Here is a 19,683-nt window from a genome sequence, read left to right on the forward strand (position 1 = left end):
TTTGGGCATCTGTGTGCGCGTTTGTGATTAAAAATCAGGTTTCCAGATGGTCCCAACAAAAAATAGCCAAATGATCTCAAAATATAGCCCAAAAATAGCCAGGCCCAAACTTTTCGTGAAGGAAAAGTAGCCAAAAACTTAGCCAAAACGTTCGATAATCTTCTGCAGGTGTCTTGTACAAGGTGTAGATGATTTCCAAATCTCACTGCGTATTTTTCCCGCTCTAAAATTACTTCCGCCACATTCAACCAGCACAACACTGGCCTCAAGATCCGCGTAAATAATTCTAGTGAGTTGTGCCACTGAGTCGTGAATTTGGACACCACTTATTGTTACAATAAGCTGAAACTTTTCTTTTTCGATTTACTCATGAGGTTATTGGTATTTACTGAGCCACGTTCTCAACTAACTTTAGTTCACACCTCGCTTTACCCGAGGCATTTTTCGGGTCGGGGAAAGATATTGCCTGCTCCGACGTCGAGGATGAGCTTCGGCTGGTCACGATCGAGTGCCCAAGAGGTGGCCCGAGCTCAAGGCATTTGGAATCTGGATGCCTTTCCTAAGCTTGAATCGTAAAACAAACATGTTATTTCTCTCCCTCCCTCTCTCTCTCTCTCTCTCTCTCTCGCCATTTTGTTTGTTTTACTCGAGAGCAGCTCGACGTTGAGTTAGCAAAGGCTGCCGCTTGGAGGCACACTTCACTCTGTAGAAAACTTGAAACCTCGCATTTTCCGTGTGCGAAAAAGCGGCAGTTGTGACTGCAATTCGCCTTCGAGTAGGAACAAACAGAACGACCTGCTGGCCCATAACAGAAGAGTTGAATTAAAGTTTATAGTTATAATAGCCACATGGATTACGGCGCTGGCAATAATCCAGGTGGTATTAGTATCGAAAAGACTTGAACGGCGCAATATTTAAACAGGGATTCGCTGACAAGATTTGTGCAATGTGACAACGGATACGCAAGTTTCTGCGAATGCATGTACGAATGCGTGTGTTGCCGAATTTCCGAGGGGGGCTGTGTACCTCACTTTCAGTGCGACTTGAAAAAAAAATTTAATTCCACTAGGGAACACGCAAAGTCGATTATATGGGTCGCGAACCGCTGTCGTGAAGTTAAGTACAAAGTAATTTCCTTCTGTCTAACAAATTCAAGCACTATACATCAGAATAGGAAGTCAGTAGAACACTATATATACCTTTACAAACTGGCAAGAACTCCTTCCCAACCACCACTGCGATGGGTGCAAAAATAATAAAATATGGACGTAACAGTACCACAAGCACCTATTATGTATATAGAACGCAGTTCTTTTTTCTATCGCAGCTGGAAAACACGCCAAAAAGAAACGAGCTTAGCCCTGGAATGATGTACAAACATGGCAGTCATGACAACGCCATCCTCCCAGCGCCTACATTGCCTAAAAACACAGTCTTCGAGATTGCTTACATATCATTGTAGCAGCAATGACCTTTGGGTTTTCATAAACTGGCGTTCCCAAATTTTGTCAGTGTTGACGCGGTCCTGAGACTGGGAAGCCCTTAAGACAAAAATAGCCCAACTATAGCCATGTAGCAAACTCGGAATTTTCGACGCGAACCCTCATAAAAAGTAGCCCAATTTAACTATCAATAGCCCACTCTGGCAACCCTGCCCCAAACGGAGCCTTTTTCCCTCCTCTGTGACTCAAATGACGGCATGGCGGAGACAAGCGTCGACAAGTAAGCCGCGTACCGACTACTACGTCCGTTCCCTCCCTCTCCAAGGCGAGAGGGTTACCGAGAAGCTACAAAAAGACGGCGTGCGTCGCAAGCCTTCAGCATTAAGCATTGAGCTTTGAGCCTTCGCTCTTCATTATACGAGCAGCTTGTCGAGCTGACCGCTCTTTACCAAGCGAAGTAATTAAACGTATTGTTGTTCGTTACGTCGCCTCGTCATTGCCTTTCTGCTGCTGGTCACATTCCAGAGCGCTGGGCCAGCACTACCCCTCGGGACTCGAGAGCCACTTTACAATAGCGCTCCTTTCTCGTATGTACCATCTAGGTGAAAGGTGCGTACTTGTATTTCTACTGCAATCTCAACGTGCAGCAGAACTGAAACAAAAACAATAACATTTGATTGAATGTTTCCCCTATGTTAAGTCATGTAGCACCGGCTATCTCCCAGCACATTCAATCATGCCGTCAATTTACGGAGCGAATTTTGTGGCCTACATGCAGAATTTTCCGCTTGGCACCCACCTAATCGCTAAGTCAGCACGTGTCGTTCTGGCCTTCCCACATTTTATTACGTATTAGGCTGCGAACGGCATAGTTCAAATGTGGGCTGCAAACTGAGCTTCAGTTGAAAAATAATACCGCTGTTGGTTTCAAATTCGTCGCGCAAGACATTGCTTTGTGTAAGTGAAAGCTAACGCCAGCGTTATTTGATCCTCAACAACAGAAGCCATCACATTCCTGTGTTTAGACTTTAGAGGTGTCACTCGTGTTTCACATATTGATGGCAGTACCGGATATTTCCTTATTAAGCATGCCCATTGTAGCAACGGAAAGATGGGGGAAGAACTTAACTCAAGCTGGAGCAATACGCGCCGCTGATGATGACCTTGCGAAATGTGTATCCTACTTTGACTTTGTACCAGTCCGAGGAAGAAACGGTAGATCATGTAGCAGCAAAGGATGTTCAATATCAGATAGCATGCCGGCTATCATTAGCAGCGCTCAGCTTTTTGGTAGGAGCTTCCAAAAAAGATGCTGGGACGCCGAGATCTTCCGCATTTGGCAACAGATTCATCTTTCTCATTCTCATTAAGGGCATTGAAAAAATATGGGAAAATGTCCGCAACTTTTCAAAAACATTCACTCACTGTATAGGAAATGCGCAAATGTGCAAGGAAACTAGCCAGCAAATATTACATAATCGGACGCGTCGAAAGCGGCAGGAAATCCGAGACCACGAAATAACACATCGGATATTCGGGCGATGGAGAGGAAGCCAGCCATGTAACCATATCGAACACAAAAGAATGAAATCAAAGGAGAAATGTTTTATGATACTTGAAAGCACTGCAGTACTGCTGTTCAAACCCACGTTAGAGTATTTGATTCTCTGAACCGGCAGTGCTTTCAAATAAAAATTGCCCAAGACAACTGCTCGTCTGTAGGGTCTGGAAATAGAGCTGAAACTATTAAGCATTTTCTGTTTCACCGCCGTACCCATATAGAGGGGAATAATTGTGTAGTTACTCTGTCAAATATTGCCTTGAGTTTTAAAGGGACACTAGAGACTATAGCACTAAATTAATTTAGACTGATAAAGAATATTCTTTTAAAACTGTATTATCGCGCCCGAAACCCCAGCGCCAGCACGTCAGTGTGACGTCGAGGATTTTAAAGTATCATTTAGTATTTGGGCCATTTTATCCCAGTATAAGTTCTTGAAACTTGCTAAGTCCAAGCTTTTGGCTGCTTTAGAGCACAGTGTAGTCTGTATTTGCCAATAAGGAATTAACTGTTCCCGAGTAACGAGGTCAAAATCCATGACGTCAGGCCGAGCTGGCGCGGGAACTCCACGGCAGCATCGCCATCCGTTTTTCCTTTTTTGCGTTCTTTAACCAGGCCTCTTCTCACAGCATTGTAAGCGGGGATTTTTCGGTGTTTTACAAAGAGTAACTTACTAATGCAGTTTACATACTATTTTAAGGCCAAAGCCTGATGCCTGATGCCTGAAGCCTGGTGCATGATGGGTCGATAAATCGTTGTCCGGCATTATGGCGCCAAAATTCAATTGCACCGAAATTGATGGTACCACCCACGACCATTGGTCGGACTCGAACCCACAACCTTTGGTGGTAGTCGAACCCTCGACCTATGTTCAACTGACAACTTTTATCTGTAGTGTCCCTTTAAAGAAAGTTGGCAGTCACTTTGGCATACGCTAAAGAGGGTGAAGACGAAAGCCTGCACACTCACGAGACATTCATTAAATTGCATGATATTCTCATTTGTATGCATTCTTACTTCCTACTACTTGTTTTCTCCCTCCAAAGGTCGTAAGTTCGAGTGCCTTAATTAAGTATAACTTAATTAACTGTGCCGTAGTTGACTTCACCTTAAGCACAAAGGTCATGGGCTCGAGTGCCTTAATTCACTATATCTTAATTCAACCTAATCATCTTCAGCAGCAGCCTATTTTATGTCCATTCTAGGACGAAGGCCTCTCCCTGCAATCTACAATTACCCCTGTCCTGCGCCAACCAATACCAACCTAGCGCCTGCGAACTTTCTAATTTCGTCACCTCACCTAGACTTTGCCGTCCTCAACTGCGCATGCCTTCTCTTGTGACTGTTACGAACGGCCTGCAAGGGTACCGACCTAGAAAATTTTACCAGGCAGCTGCAGCTACGGAGGTGGCGAGCTTCCGAAAAGCGACCGTGGAACCCTTCCCCACCTGCTACGGCGACTCGTATTGTAGGGTCGACGATGTGCCGCATCAACACCCCCTCGGCGCCGCTATGACTAAACGCGGTCGGCGGACCAAGTATTGTTAGTGGATTCGCCGGCACCGTCAAGGCTTCTTAGAAGCGGTGGAAATCTGGGAGAAGATGTCTTGCGGCCGTCTCACGGGGCTTAGAAGTCATGGACAGACACGGCGGCCATTGTCTGCGGAGTCAACACTGGGATGAAGAGGCGCCTGCTCGGGGCAGGACCCGTGTCTGCGAGAACCCTCTCACCTCGGTGTGGTCAGTGAAACCTGTGCGGAAGTGAGTGCGTAAACCCTCCCCCTCAAAGGCGAGTCGGCTACGATTACTTTGAACGCTCTGAATTGGTAGCAGGTTGAACGGCCGTTTTCTCTCACCTAGGGATCTAGGGAGGACATAGTGTATTTAAGGAGCCGTTGGCAGCTCCTCAGTGTGCATTCCTCTTTCAGTCATGTTAGACTGATGAACTCACGTTCTCATGTAAATGCTGTACGTAAATACCATATTCCTCGTTCTTGATGAGAACAACTCTCTCCCTTCACAACGTCCTCAGCGTGGATAAGTCGAACGACTGCATGGGCCAGCTACCATCTATTTCATGCCCGACTCCAAATATTACAACTGGCTGACAGCGGTGAGACGGACATTGCGACGTGGTGCTGTGTCTGCGGTGAGTGCTTGGTTCTTGCTTTGACTGTCTAGGCTTCATTTTGTGGTTGTTCTGTTTAGAACAGTAGGGAAGCTAGATTGTTGACTGTTAGCTAGGTTGTGTTTTCCTAGGCAGGTTTAACGAGCAGGATCAAGGCAGCAAAGCAGCAATCATGGAGTAAAGGACACTGCTGAGAGACGAATTGCTGATTGTTGGAGAGGAACTGGGCCTAGAGGTACGCAAGGAATTGCTAAAATCGGAATTATTGCCGCTAATTTCCGAACAGGCCAGTGAGGAAGACACTGAAATTGGGTTACAACGTTTTAGGAAAAGAGAAGAACCGGAAAGAGAAGAATGGGACAGAGAAGAACGGGACAGAGAGGAAGAGGAGCGCGAGAAAGATCGCGAGTTAAGGAAAATGCAACTTAAACTTGAAAGCAAGCGTTTGGAGCTGTCTCAAGGAAGTGAAGGGGCTCTGGGACGATCAAGTGAGGCTGAATGATACCGCATGGACAGGCTGTTAAAGACATTTGAAGTCGGGAACGACATAAGCTTGTTGCTAGGAAATTTTGAAAGGACTTGCGAGAAGATGAACTTCGGCCCGAGTACATGACCACAGCGGTTGTTGTCTATGTTGCCGTGTGAGGCTGCGCAAGTAATCGCCAGACTCAGTACACAGGATGCATATGATTATGCTAAGGTTAAGGCTAGTCTTTTGAAAAAGTACCGCCTTTCAGCCGAAGTTTTTCGGCAGAGGTTTAGAAGCACAGGCAAGAAGGATAGCGAGGGATATCCAGAGTTTGCCTATAGCTTAAAGGCCAACCTAGTCGAATGGTTAAAAACTCGGAAGCGTACGAGAGCAGAGACATGATTGTTGAATGCATGTGTCTAGAGTAGTTTTACAAAAGCATCCCTCAATCTGTGAAGCTGTGGGTGCAACACAGAGGAAATGTAAACACTGTGGAAAGGGCGGCTGAATTAGCCGAAAAGTACGCAACGCGTAGAAAGCTGAGCGCCGAGGACGGAAATTGGGGCGGTCGAAATGGACCGCGGAAACCATTTCCGTTCAAAAAGGGTTCGCGGATTAGACGACCGGAGCCTGTCGACGTGGAGGAAAAGCCCTCAGAAAAGAGCGAGGAGAAATCAAACGGAGAAACCGTACAAAAAGAGCAGAAAAGAAAATTGGAATCTTTTATATCGATCCGCTGCTATAAGTGCCGCAAACTCGGACATATCGCTGTAAATTGCGGGAAGCCTAGCGTAGTTTTCTCCTGCGTGGATGAAAAAGATAAGAATATGGAACTTTTAAGCCCATATCTTCAGGACCTGCAAGTTAATGGCAAACCATGCCGGGTGCTGCGAGACAGTGCCACCACTATGGACATTGTTCATCCGTCTTACGTGACTGTAGATGACTTCACTGGAGAAGTAGCATGGATCAAACAGATTGTAGAAGAACACAGCGTGTGTCTACCCATGGCCAAAGTCAAAATTAGTGGACCGTTCGGGGAGCTCGTGACCGAGGCTGCAGTTTCCAAATTTTTGTCGCTGCAGTACCCTTACATTTTTTTCGAATCAGTCGTATCAGTTACTGCGTGACAAATGGCTTAAACTGGGAGAGGGCGCAGTAGAGGCGTTGACGCGAAGCCAAGCTCGTAAAATCGCCTCGCTTTCTACTGAAAATGCAAAGGCTGCTAAGCGGAAGTAGCAAAAGAGGTAACTTCAGCAACTGAATCCGAGCTAGGCTCGGGGGACGAAAAAACGGTTGAGGAAACCCTGCCGGCTGACCAGCTCAATAAGAGCGGGTCACTAGGGTGTCAAAGTTCACGCCTGCAGGAAGAGCCAGCTGGCGCACTCGCAAGTGAGACAGGGTCATTCCTATCACCGGCCTCAAAGAACTTTGATCAGCTCTTACGTGTGGACAGAGAGTCACTGGCAGCCGAGTAAAAGAAGGATGGCAGCTTAGCTAAACTACATCACACAGCTAAATGAGGCATTGCTTGGCGCAACGTGACGATACAAGAGAGAGGAGGATTGTTGTATCGGCAATATAGAGACCGAAAGGGTGGGATACTAGATCAGTTAGTCGTACCTACAAAGTACAGAGAGGGCCTTTTGAATCTCTGTCATGGAAATGGGTGGTCCGGCAAGCCAAGGCGTCCCCCCCCACCTTGCCACCAGCCATTCTCTTCCTGCCCAGCGGTTATCAGCACTGGTCAGTCGAGATTTTCCGGGCCATGGAGGAGCCGTTACAAACGGCCTGCAAGGGTACCGACCCACAAAATTTTCCCAGACAGTTGCAGCTGCGGAGGTGGCGAGCTTCCGAGAAGCGACCGTGGAACCCTTCTCCACCTGCTGCGGCGACTCGTATTGTAGGGTCGACGATGTGCCGTATCAGCACACCCTCGGCGCCGCTATGACTAAACGCGGTCGGCAGACCAAGTATTGTTAGTGGATTCGCCGTCACCGTCACGGCTTCTTAGAAGCGGTGGAAATCCTGGGAGAAGATGTCTTGCGGCCGTCTCGCGGGGCTTAGAAGTCATGGACCGACACGGCGGCCATTGTCGGCGGAGTCAACACTGGGATGAAGAGGCGCCTGCTCCGGGCAGGACCCGTGTCTGCGAGAACCTTCTCACCTCGGTGTGGTCAGTGAAACCTGTGCGGAAGGAGGTCGGCTACGATTACTTTGAACGCTCCGAATTGGTAGCAGGTTGAACGGCCGTTTTCTCTCACCTAGGGATCTAGGGAGGACATAGTGTATTTAAGGAGCCATTGGCGGCTCCTCAGTGTGCATTCCTCTTTCAGTCATGTTAGACTGATGAACTCTAACGTTCTCATGTAAATACTGTAAGTATCAGGGGCGTAGCCAGGGGGGGGGGCTTATGGGGCTTCAGCCCCCCCCGAAATTTTTTCGTGCTGTCCATGCACCGCCTACCAAAGCAACCCCCGGCGCCGGAAATCATTCTGGATTTTGTCTAGAGCGTCTTTTTCACGCTCGAAAAGCCATTTCACCGCGAAAATTGCGAACTCGGGCTGAATTTCGCGGCAACGCCCATGCACCGGGAGTCACATAACACAAGTAGCCCCATCCGAGCACAAAGTTTCAAGGACGTTTTGATGGCGGACGGGCTCGCCGCGGCATCTCGCGGAGGTCGCGGAATCTACACTCTATCATGGAATTTACGGAGCGCGTGGATATCAATTGCGAAACTTTATGGGTATAAAGTTCTCATAAACTTTTTATGTGAAAGGTGCATTGACATTTCGAAACGTGCGCTTTGGATTTTCAATTGCGGAACATTGTAAGTTTAATGCTCCCATAAATATTTGACGCCAAAGGTGCATTGACTTTTCCAAAGTCGTACATCGGGCCATACAACGAGACAAGCCAAATTAGCACACTATCAGACAAGTTGAAAAAGCCCGCAGCGAGGCCTGATGAGACGAAGCCAGGGCCCGCACACTCTCAAGTTCAACAAATGGCCACAGAGGGCGAAAAAATCGACCACGCGGCGCTGCTAAAGAAACAGGCATAGTACACCAATTAAAAAGGTTCCCCGTTGAGCACATTATCTCCCGCTAGAGGCGCCGTAGTAAGCGCAATTTTAACCTACAAACTTTCTTCAACAGTAAACGAAGCGTTTTTATTGCATGATAAAAACTACAAAATTATAACTCCTAATTATACATTGTACTTTTCATTACCAACTTTGTTGTTTTTTTGTCATTTTAAACGCAAAATAGCGTTCAGCATCATCGACCTCCCACGTGACCTCTGGCCTGAATTTAAAATTTTTACCGGTATGTTCGCGTGCGCGGCAGGTACGGATTCCTTGGTTCGTACATTGGTTGGTTATTTTGTGCTAACACCAGTTTACTGCGCTTCGATGTCTCGCGTTATTTAATTTGGGGTGTAAGCCTGAAAGCTAGGTTTCAGTCGTGAGCCATGTGGAACACGTCTGCATCGAAATGGGAGCCGGGTCCTGCTGCAGCTGGGGACAGCAATACCGGTGAGTCGTTTAACATCACTGCTTCAATCGCTATGTAATTTATTCGTCTCGTTAACTTACAGGCGGAGGTAAGTTAACGAACTAGATGCTGCATTACATAAGGGCAGTCAGGACTCTCCGTTGCTGTTTCCGAAATAAACTTTCAGTTGCGAGGCCATCATTATACACACATTCACGAAAGAGAAACGATATCGGAACGCGCGTCACATTTTTCATCTCGTTGTAGCCGTAGCCATAAGTGCCTGAGTTGCCTTATCAATATATTTTTTTTTCGAGTCCGCCGGCAACTTCTTTCGTTCACAGAACCGAATAACCTTTTGATAAACTGAAGCTAAAGTACTGAATTTAATGTATTAAACAGTTGCACACATGATAATTCACCCATATTTCGTACCTGTTGGTTCCAAATGTTCTTGCTGTTCAGTTTGGCTTACCTCAGGACATCTACTTTTGCAGTAGTGAAGCGGTGTATCACGTTCATGCACAAAAAGAATGCATCATTTCTAATAGCTTCATGTCTTTCATCTCTTTGCTTGCGAAATCAGCAGTGTGATCTCCTGTAGTGTATAAACGAGCGCACAAATGTACTTATTTGTGATCTTAATAATACTTAAGCTGTTGACATGCATTGTAGTTACGCAGACATCAATTTTACAGAGAGTAACCATATTTATTTAGCATGCTGCTTAAGCACCCTAGAACAAACAGTGTACATTTGCATGTGTTCTGTAGTCACAAACCATTGCAATGTATATGTCGCACCTTTACGCATCTTATATTGCAAAATTGTGCTTATTCAATTTCTGATGCAGTCAAAATTTCTGTTCCAGACATGCAGTAATGAGGATGGCACCAGTATAAAGCAACACACTCCATGCACTAAACAGAAGCTGCTGCCTGCTACAACAAGGTCATTGTGTGGACTTTGGCTGCTACTACAAGGTAAACAACACCTGGTTCAGAAATAAATATGCTTGATATATGCTGTATTGGCTTGCTAGTCTTGAGATACATGTCAGTTGTTTGTAGCAGATGATATGAACATTTGTTCATGTTTACAGTTCAGCATAATTAGTTCGAACATAAAAGAAAACACTGCATGAGTTTGGATAATCTCTGCTGTATCTCATGTGCCATTGTTCTGCTCCAACAGAGTCTGTGCCAAGTACATCTTGGTCATCACGGGAGCCCCCATCTACACCAACAGGAAGGGGCTGGAGCTGAATTCGCAAGACCACAAACAAAGAAGCCATTCCAGAATTATTTGGATGAGATATCAAGTCTACGAACGACTGTTTCAAGAGTGAAAAGAGCCTACGCCATCATTCCACCAGCACGGATATTGGCCGAGTCATCCAGGTACCTCAACAACCAAAATTATTTGTCTTCAGATGTACCTGCAACCTCTGAATAAGCACAGATGATGCTGGCTAAGAGTGTTCTGTCAGCTTGCCCTTCCTTAGTGAGCTTCCTGGCCCTGCCAGTTCTTGCCAAGTATAATTTTGTTTCAATGAATGCAAGTTTTTTCATTCCACACTTTTGTTAGAGATCATTCCTATTCCTCATACAAACAATAAAGGTCAACCGATTCTTTGCTCATACTTAATGCCAGTCACTGTCTAGTAGCATAACATATGTGTAGCAGTTCTTTCTAGTGTATGTTGCCATGTGCAATTCCTCTCCTGAAATAGCTGATGCAGCATTGGCGTGTGTCTTGCATTAACCTTTACACTGTGTGCTATGTAGCATTTAACTTTTGTTAATGTTTTTGGCTTTCAATGCTTGCAAGGTAGAGTGGCTTCTTTCTTGAATGCAAGCTTTCTCATTCCCATATTGAATTCCTAGTCTCATTCAGGATTGCTATTCTTGCTCGACAGCCTGTGTTTTTGTGAAAGCTACATTGAAGTGATTGATTGCAGAATCTGGTTTCGGCGCTGTCCGACTTGGTACTTGTCACCGTGTTACATTTCTCATATGTGGGAGCCTGGTCAGTTGCATTGGGAAACAGTCTCTCGAGGCAAGCACCTGCTCCTACAGTCCGCACAGTGACATAGACTGCGAATTTACACGCACACCGTGGTTGGTGCTCCCCGTTCTGTCCTTTCCTGCTGCTGCTGTGTGCAAATTTTGCTTGTGGTCTTCCTCGGCCATGATTTGGCGTCAACGGACACTCTCATACATAATTACATGGTTCTAAGTGTATGAAGTTGATATCCACATGTGTGGAAAGGCCTGCAAAAGTGACTGCAACATAGTGATGTTCACAAAACCGACCATGCCCATATATAGAGAATGTGGGGGACCAAGTGCGAGTTACACATTAGTGGCATGCAAAAGAACAAAAAGAAACGTGCATGTAGGAAAGGAGGTAACGCTAAAATGCCGGGCACTCCATGTCGCTGTTGGCTGTGGCAGCAGATGCTTGCGTCACCCGATTGCTTCGCAATGCAAGCTGCTCATATTCAACGCCGACTGTCGGTGCAAACATGTGGGACACATTGTCCAATCTGCTTGCGCTGCTGGTTGTTGCTTGTTACCAGACTGCAGTGTGCGACGAAGGCAAGCACTATGCCTACAGTCGGACGGTTGAATGTGTCGCAAGCAACCCGTGTGTGTGTATGCTCACTGTTGTCATGTAGATCGTAGCCAATGCATAGTGCCAATGTATAGATTGAGCATTATGTTAGAGTATGCTGAAGTGATTTGATTGCATAATCTTGTTTCAATGTTGTCCCACTTGGTCATGGTTGCCGTGTTACATTTCTGGGATGTGGCAGCCTGTTCAGTTGTATTGGCCAATGGCCTCTCGAGGTAAGCACCTGCTCCTGCAGTCCACACAGTGACACAAACTCCCTGTTTACATGTAGTGTGATTGGTGCTCCCTGTTTGTCCTTTCCTGCTGCAGCCGTGGGTAAAGCATGCTTGTGGCCTTCTTTGGCCATGATTTGGCGTGAACAGAGACTATGATACATGATTACATGGTTTGAAGTGTATGAAGTTGATATCCACATGGGTGGAAAGGCCTGTAAAAGTGGCTGCGAAATGGCAATTCCCACAAAACAGACCACATCCATATTGAGAGCAGGTGGGGCACTAAGTGTGAGCAACACATTAGTGGCCACCGAAAGAACAAAAAGAAACGCGCATGTAGGAAAGGAGGTAACACTAGGATGCCGGGTAGTTCATGTCGCTGTGTTGGCTATGGCAGCAGGTGCCTGCGTCACCCGATTGATTCGCAGTGCAAGTTACGGTGACGGTCAGTGTAAACAGGTGGGGCACTGTCCAATCTGCTTGTGCTGCTGGTTGTCACTCGTTACTAGACCACCATGTGCGACGTAGGCAAGCACTGTGCCTGAAGTCGGATAGCTGAATAAGCTGTATGCAATTTGTAGTGCGTGAATGCCCACTGTTGTCATATGGATCTTAGCCAATGTACAGTGTATTGTCTGAACCTTATGCGGTGATTGAATGCAGTCTAGTTTGATAATGGTCGCCGTGTTCTGTTTCTTCGATGTGGCGATCTGGTTAGCTGCATGGGCAACAGTCTCCCGAGGTAACCATCTGCTCCTGCAGTCCACACAGCGACAAAGACTCCCAATTTACATGCACCGTAATTGGTGCTCTCCCCATTCGACATTTCTTGCTGCAGCCGCCGGCAAATTATGCTTGTGGGCCTTCATCGGCCGTGATGTGGCGTGAGCGGAGACAGCGCACGTTATTACATGGTCCGAAGTTGATAGCCACATAGGTGGAAAGGCCTGCAAAACTGGCTGCAAAATGGTGATGCCCACATTGAGAATGTGGGGCACCAACTATGAGTTACACATTAGCGGCCCCCGAAAGAACAAAAAGAAACGTGCAGGTTGGAAAGGCGGGAACGCTAAAATGCCGTTTAGTCCATGTCGCTGTGTTGGTTGCGGCAGCAGATGCCTTGCGTCACCCGATTGCTTCGCAATGTAAGTTACGGCGACTGTTAAAGCAAACAGGTGGTGCACTGCCCAATTTGCTTGCGCTACTGATTGTCGCTCGTTACCAGATCGCCATGTGCGGCGACGAAAGTGAGCAGTTTACGAGCTCGCGTTAATGGTTTCAGCGCATCTCGACATGCAAATTTTATTTCTGATCTTGTATGAGAAGGTGCACTGCTTTTCTTCTGCCAATAAAGTCGCACGTCCTGTTCACTCACTTGTGGCTTGTTTGTATGGGCGTCAGTAGAGGCTCTTTAGTCTCCTGGCCATTAAAACGCGGCAGCTGAGGCATGCCGCAAAGCCAGCGAGGCGAGCACGGCGCGTACCCAGCGTACGGCACCGGTATAAAGCAGCCATATTGAATATTGTACTAAAAAAAAAAGACATTTCCGCTTTCTGTTTAAGTAGCGCCATCTGTCGGGCCCCCCACTAAGTTTCATGCGCTGCCGCTTCTTATTTTCGAACCACTGTGGAAGGTACAGTTTCCCTTCTCTAAAGTTGTTCTTTATTCTATGACGAAGCGTTGTGGTGGTTCATTCGTGCCGTCATGTCACATAAAAAAATATCAACATTTTTTTTTTCACCTGCGCCAAAGCATCCAGTGAAGACACTAAAGCCAGCAAAGGTAACTACGTTCTTATTTATTGTTTCTACTTTTAATCGCGAGGACACGTTGAGCCTCTTCATTTTTTTTGTTCTCGCTCCCCTACCCGCGCGCTGCCAGAGCCAGCCAGAGCGCATGCGTTTTTCTCGTGTTGCCCCGTCCATCAAGCAGCGCACTTCGGTGCACGTTCGGTTTTCTGTGGCCGAGTGCATTTTCGCCTGGCAGAGTTTTGGATGCTATGTGGTTAGCAGACGAGAAAAAGAAACAATGGTCGCTAGCCGCCATCACTGTGGGGGCTCGACGGATTGCACCGCGTTCGCTTGAGCGCAACCTCTCCAGAAAGTCTTGTCTCGCCGGTGTAGGATACCGAGCAGTATGCGCATGGTTCTTGGTGGACCAAGCGTCTCGTGTTTTCTTTGACATTCCTTTAATAGCCATATTAGTTGCCCAAAGTAAGCATTCGATTGTGACCAACATACTTTGCGTTTTTTTATTACGGTGCCCCCACCTCACAAAAGGAAAAAAGAAGCATTGTTGCGGTGCAGCGAATTGTCGCATCGTGAAAGTTCTATTTTGTTACTTCTTTTGCGGAAAGAAATGGGCCATGGGACGCTTCAGTTGCCGGATACTCTTACTATATTATTGCGATAGCAATTATATGGACACTCTAGGCGCACTCCTGCCGTCGCCGTCGTCCTGATGTTCCGCATAAAGTCCAAGTGCGGTAACATCGTGACCCCGCGCCGCATGCTGTATGTGCAAGTGAAAGCGTGCGGGGCGGGGGGGGGGGGGGAATGGGTGAGCCGACGATGGTGGCTGTCTTGTGTGCGCAAGGGAGAAAAGTGAGGAGCAAGCGCGCCGCCTTCCGTCGCGCGCGATACATCGGATGGAGTGGATGGAATGGGGCCAGGATCTAGGATTCTGTGAATCTGTGATTGCGCAACATGTTTATTTGCCTTGTTTGACGCATTATATACCGTGACTTTTTCTTAGATACGTAGATTTATTAGAGACTTATTTATACGTATGCTTAAATATCTTGTTGCGAGGTTTTGTGCATACGTGCAGTGAACTTTGTTTCCCGTGGCACTTTTTTGCCCTTTATCAAGCTCTTTCTTCCCATTTGTATATTCCATTGTATCTTCGCATTTCTAATGTACGAGGGCGAGTCAAATGAAAGTGAGCCTACCCACCGCGCGCAATTATGGTTCTGTTGATTATCTGCAAGGCCTGCGCGTAGCACGCAGGGATCTCTCATTTACAAAAGTGACATGCTGGTGTGAGGATAAATGTTCTTTAATGCTCTCATACACTGGGTTGTACATGGTTGCGTGCCGTAATGGACGTTCCAGAAGTTGAGCAGCGTGGTGCCGTGAGGTTTTTGACAGCTGAAGGTGTTTCTCAAAAAGAAATTAGTCGCCGTATCTCTGCCGTGTACATGGAACATTGCATGTCATTGGCCACTGTGAAGCGTTGGAACAAACGGTTCAAAAAAGGACCTGAAAGTTGCAAGGACGATCCCAGACCGGGCCAAAGCCATCGTGCAATCACCCCTAACAAAATTGCAAAGGTTGATGAGCTGATGAGACAAGAACGGGGGATAAGCATCGATGAACTGCTAAGCGTGTGAATATCAGTCACGGTTTGGTTCACGCCATAATTCATGAACATCTCGGTTATCGGCTCTTGTGCGCGCAGTGGATGCGCAAGATTTTGAACTACCGCCAGAATACGGAGAAGATCGGCGTTGCTTTTACTCATCTGATCCGCTATCACAATAAGGGTGACGATTTCTTGTCTGCAATTGTGATTGGAGACGAACCATCATGCCACTACTAAGAGTCTGAAACACGACGGCAAAGCTTACAATGGAAACATTCGAACTCGCCACCCCCAAAGAAAGCAAAGGCCGTCATTTCTGCCGGAAAGGTGTTGACTTTTATTTTTCGATCGTCAGGGGCCATTACTCATAGAATTTGCTAAATCTTGAGAGACTATCAATTGTTTCCGATATTGCGAAACGCGGGATCGGCAGTGTGCCCCAATCAAGAACAAGCTACGTGGAAAATTGACGAATGAGGTCATCTTGTTCCATGACAATGCCCGTCCCCACGTTGCTGATGGGGTTAATACAAAACTGGCAAAGTTCAAGCGGGAAACGCTGCAACATCTGCCACACAGCTAAGACCTGTTGCCTTGCAACTTCCACATTTTGGGGCAAACGAAAAAACAGCTCAAGGGAACCAGATTCGTCTTGGACGATGAAGTGAAAGTCAGTTGCAGAGGTTTTGAAGGAGCAACCCAAGGAGCTTTATGAGACGGGAATTGCGCGACTCGTTAGTCAATGGGACAAATGTCTAAATGCTCATGGGGGCTACTTTTAATTATAGTACCCCGTTTGTCATATATTCGCATTGGCTCACTTTCATTTGACTCGCCCTCGTATATTCTGCAGAACTCCTGCTTTTTATACGTGCTCTGTTGCGACTATAATTTCGGTGCAATTACGATACACGTCCGGTGACAGCTGCTGCTGCGTAATACGCTGGAACAAATGACAGCGTCATTGAGATTTTTCACTGGCTGTTGCATATGTACAAGAATGTAAACAAGGATCTTGAATGACAAAGTGTCATTAATATATTTGTTCTCAACTTGTTCATTTTATGGCCTTTACATTTTTCATAGCGGAATGCACTGCTTTGCTGGCTTCGAACTGATGTAGTTCTAAAGTTCGTGTGATATTTTCTTTCCTTATTAAATAGACAAAACACATGAAAGCATTGACATCAGTTATGTGGGGCACAATTTTTGGCACATACGAGTATATTCTTTTACGGAAAAAATACATATTTTACTTGTATTGAGAGTGCTTAGCGTTCAAGAATTCGTTTGCAGCATCTTTGGCAATGGCAATGTAGTTATTATTCATGTATTTGATCCCTAGGCAAATTGTTTGAGAGGAAGCTTTAGCTCGGGCCCTACTCCGACGCGGCCTATTCAGATACATGTAAAACGCAGAAACGCTTTTCTGTGATAACTCCTGAATCGCTTTTAACGAAATTTGTTGCATTTGAGAGAGTAAGTTAAATTCTAGTGTCTGTTGGAAGCGGAATTTCTATTTAGGGCCTGAACTTTGTTTAAAACGTATAGAAAAATTTGAAAGTTCGAAAAAAATAGAAGCACGAAGTTTACAAATTAATCGCTCTGCATCAAGAACAGATATCGCGGTTCTGTAAACGGCATCCATTACACCATTCAAAGCGGACAAATTCGATATGTCAATTTGTATCTTACGTGGATTAGTAATGTTATGTACAAGGGTTCTGCAAAAGCCGTACTTCCATAATACTTAATTTTTTAGACTCATGTGTAACATATCAATATTGTCCGCTATAGATGTACTATTATGTGCGATTCACAGAATTGTGATATCAATTTTCATTGCTGATCTACAGAGTTGTAAACTTAATTGTCTCGTTTTCTGAAAATTTTCGATTTTTGCCACTTTCAATAAAATATTGACGACCTAAATCGAAAATTCGAAACAAACGTTCACTAGAATTTAAGTTGTTCTTTTAAATCCAACAAACCTCGTCAAATTTGGTGCAGTGGTTGCCGAGAAAAACGAATTCTCCTTCTACGTGTATTTAGACAGGAGCATCCGACCTAATGTTTCCTCTTAAGGAGGAGGCCGAGCTGCAACGTGAGCCCCCCCCCGAACAAAATTTCTGGCTACGCCACTGGTAAGTATATACCATATGCCTCGTTCTCGATGAGTACAAGTCTTTCCCTTCAACAACGTCCTCAGCGTAGATAAGTTGGACGACGGTATGGGCCAGCTACCATCTATTGCATGCCCAACCCCAAACATTACAGCACCCATTCTGTAACCCTAATGGTCCACCGGTTACCTAACCTACGCATTACATGACCTGTCCAGCTCCATTTTTTTCTCTTAATGTCAATTAGAATATCGACTATCCTCGTTTGCTCTCTGATCCACATCGCTCTCTTTTGTCTCTTTAGGCTACACCTAGCATTCTTCGTTCCATCGCTTTTTGCGCGATAATTAACTTGTTCTCAAGCTTCTTTGTCAGTCTCCAAGTTTCTGCCCCATGTGTTAGCACCGGTAAACTGCATTGATTGCACACCTTTCTTTTCAATGATAACGGTAAGATTCCAGTCAGGAACTGACAATGTCTACTGTATGCGCTCCAACCCAGTTTTATTCTTCTGTAAATTTCCTTCTCATGATCAGGGTTCCCTGTGAGTAATTGGCCTAGGTAACCGAACCCCTTCACAGACTCTATAGAAGGCTGACTGACGATCCTGAACTCTTGTTCCCTTGCCCGGCTACTGATCATTATCTTTGTCCTCTGCATATTAACCTTCAACCCTACTCTTACACTCTCTCTGTTAAGGTTCTCAATCATTCGTTGTAACTCTTCCCCAGTGTTGCTGAACAGGACAATGTCATCTGCAAACCGAAAGTTGCTGAGATATTCGTCGTTGATCCTCACTTCTAAGCCTTCCCAGTTTAACAGCTTGAATACTTCTTCCAAGCACGCAGTGAATAGCATTGGAGAGATTGTATTGCCTTGTCTGAGCCCTTTTTTATAGGCATCTTCCTACTTTTCTTGGGAAGAATTAAGGTAGCTGTGGAATCTCTGTAGATATTTTCCAAGATATTTACTTAAGCGTCATGTACTCCTTGATTACGTAATGCCTCTATAACTGCTGGTATCTCTACTGAATCAAATGCCTTTTAGTAATCAATGAAAGCCATATAGAGGCTATTTGTACTCTGCTGATTTCTCGGTTACCTGATTGATGACATGGATGTGATCCATTGTAGAGTATATATCCCTTCCTGAAGCCAGCCTGTTCGCTTGGTTGACTGAATTCCAGTGTTGCCCTTATTCTATTAGAAATTATCTTGGTGAATATTTTATATCTCCACCATTTTTCCCAATTCAACGAACAATGTCAGACTACCCGACGTGCCTTGACGAAATTAGGCAGTCGGGCTTGCACCGAAGCAAGAGTCCTGGGAACCTGGCTTCACAGTTCATCGGCACAGAAACCACACAGCACTCAAAGGCGACTGACTTGAGTGTCCGACTTTAGCCCCTTGTGTCACGAATTATGATATTCTGCAGGGAAAATTTTGAAAATTGCAGGTATTTATGGTTTAAGTGTCCAGAGTGCGGAGGAAAAATTCACCTTTCAAGGGCAATTATTATGCTAATTGGGTCGGGTTTTGATTGATAGGGCGACATCGTGACTCAATACTAATTTTTTTTTTTGCACGTACGCTTTGGCAGGTTACAGATAGGAGGGAAATTGTTTATTCAAGGTTGTGCGAGTGGTGCATCAACGGGTTCACACGTTGTGATATTGAAGAAAGCAGTACTTCTCAGCTGCGATGCACAGGAAAACATCGCATTTCCGGCAGCGGACCCTGGTTTTCGCCACACACTACTTCTACTTGCACCGCTGCAGAAACGGCGACTGAATTTGCTGAGGCCAGTGGTCCTTCGCATCGTACTTCACACAAAAAATGACCGCAGCGCATTTACAGCAAGGACGGTGACTGAAAATGAGCTGTTGAGGAAGGACATTAAACGAAACAATGCTAACCTGCAGCGCAGACCTATATCTCAAATGCAAAAACAACAGTGTGGGCTGGTTCTGCAGGTCTGCTTGGCTCGAACGAAATCCTATTGATCTGACATCAAACTAGGAGTCACTGATATCCAGAAAACCACTCGAGGACGCGACATAATTGCCAGACCGACGTCATTTGCTCGATGGTCCGGCAACTAGAGCATCTACCCTCTTCACGATCAAATATGGCGTTGTTAGATAGGGACCCTTTTCCTGGTATCCCTCGAGTTCCCCGACCACATCCGATCGCCGTCGCATTCCAATTAAGGTGCGCAGGAGCGCGTCTAACACGTTCCTGGA

At 45.9% G+C, this 19,683-nt stretch overlaps 1 long non-coding RNA gene across 2 annotated transcripts; it reads left to right on the forward strand.

Annotated features, from left to right (window-relative positions):
- Window positions 1–8,589: 8,589 nt before the first annotated feature.
- On the forward strand, window positions 8,590–13,322 carry LOC129380616 (uncharacterized). Of its 2 annotated transcripts, XR_008608797.2 has the most exons (3): window positions 8,590–9,141; window positions 9,972–10,083; window positions 10,295–13,322. It is a non-coding gene; the product is annotated as an uncharacterized lncRNA (long non-coding RNA). The 2 variants fall into 2 exon arrangements; XR_011893799.1 differs by lacking the exon at window positions 8,590–9,141 and having other exon boundaries at window positions 9,151–10,083.
- Window positions 13,323–19,683: the final 6,361 nt, after the last annotated feature.

This window comes from Dermacentor andersoni, chromosome 1, assembly GCF_023375885.2.
Source record: "Dermacentor andersoni chromosome 1, qqDerAnde1_hic_scaffold, whole genome shotgun sequence".
In the NCBI taxonomy this organism is placed as follows: Eukaryota; Metazoa; Arthropoda; class Arachnida; order Ixodida; family Ixodidae; genus Dermacentor; species Dermacentor andersoni.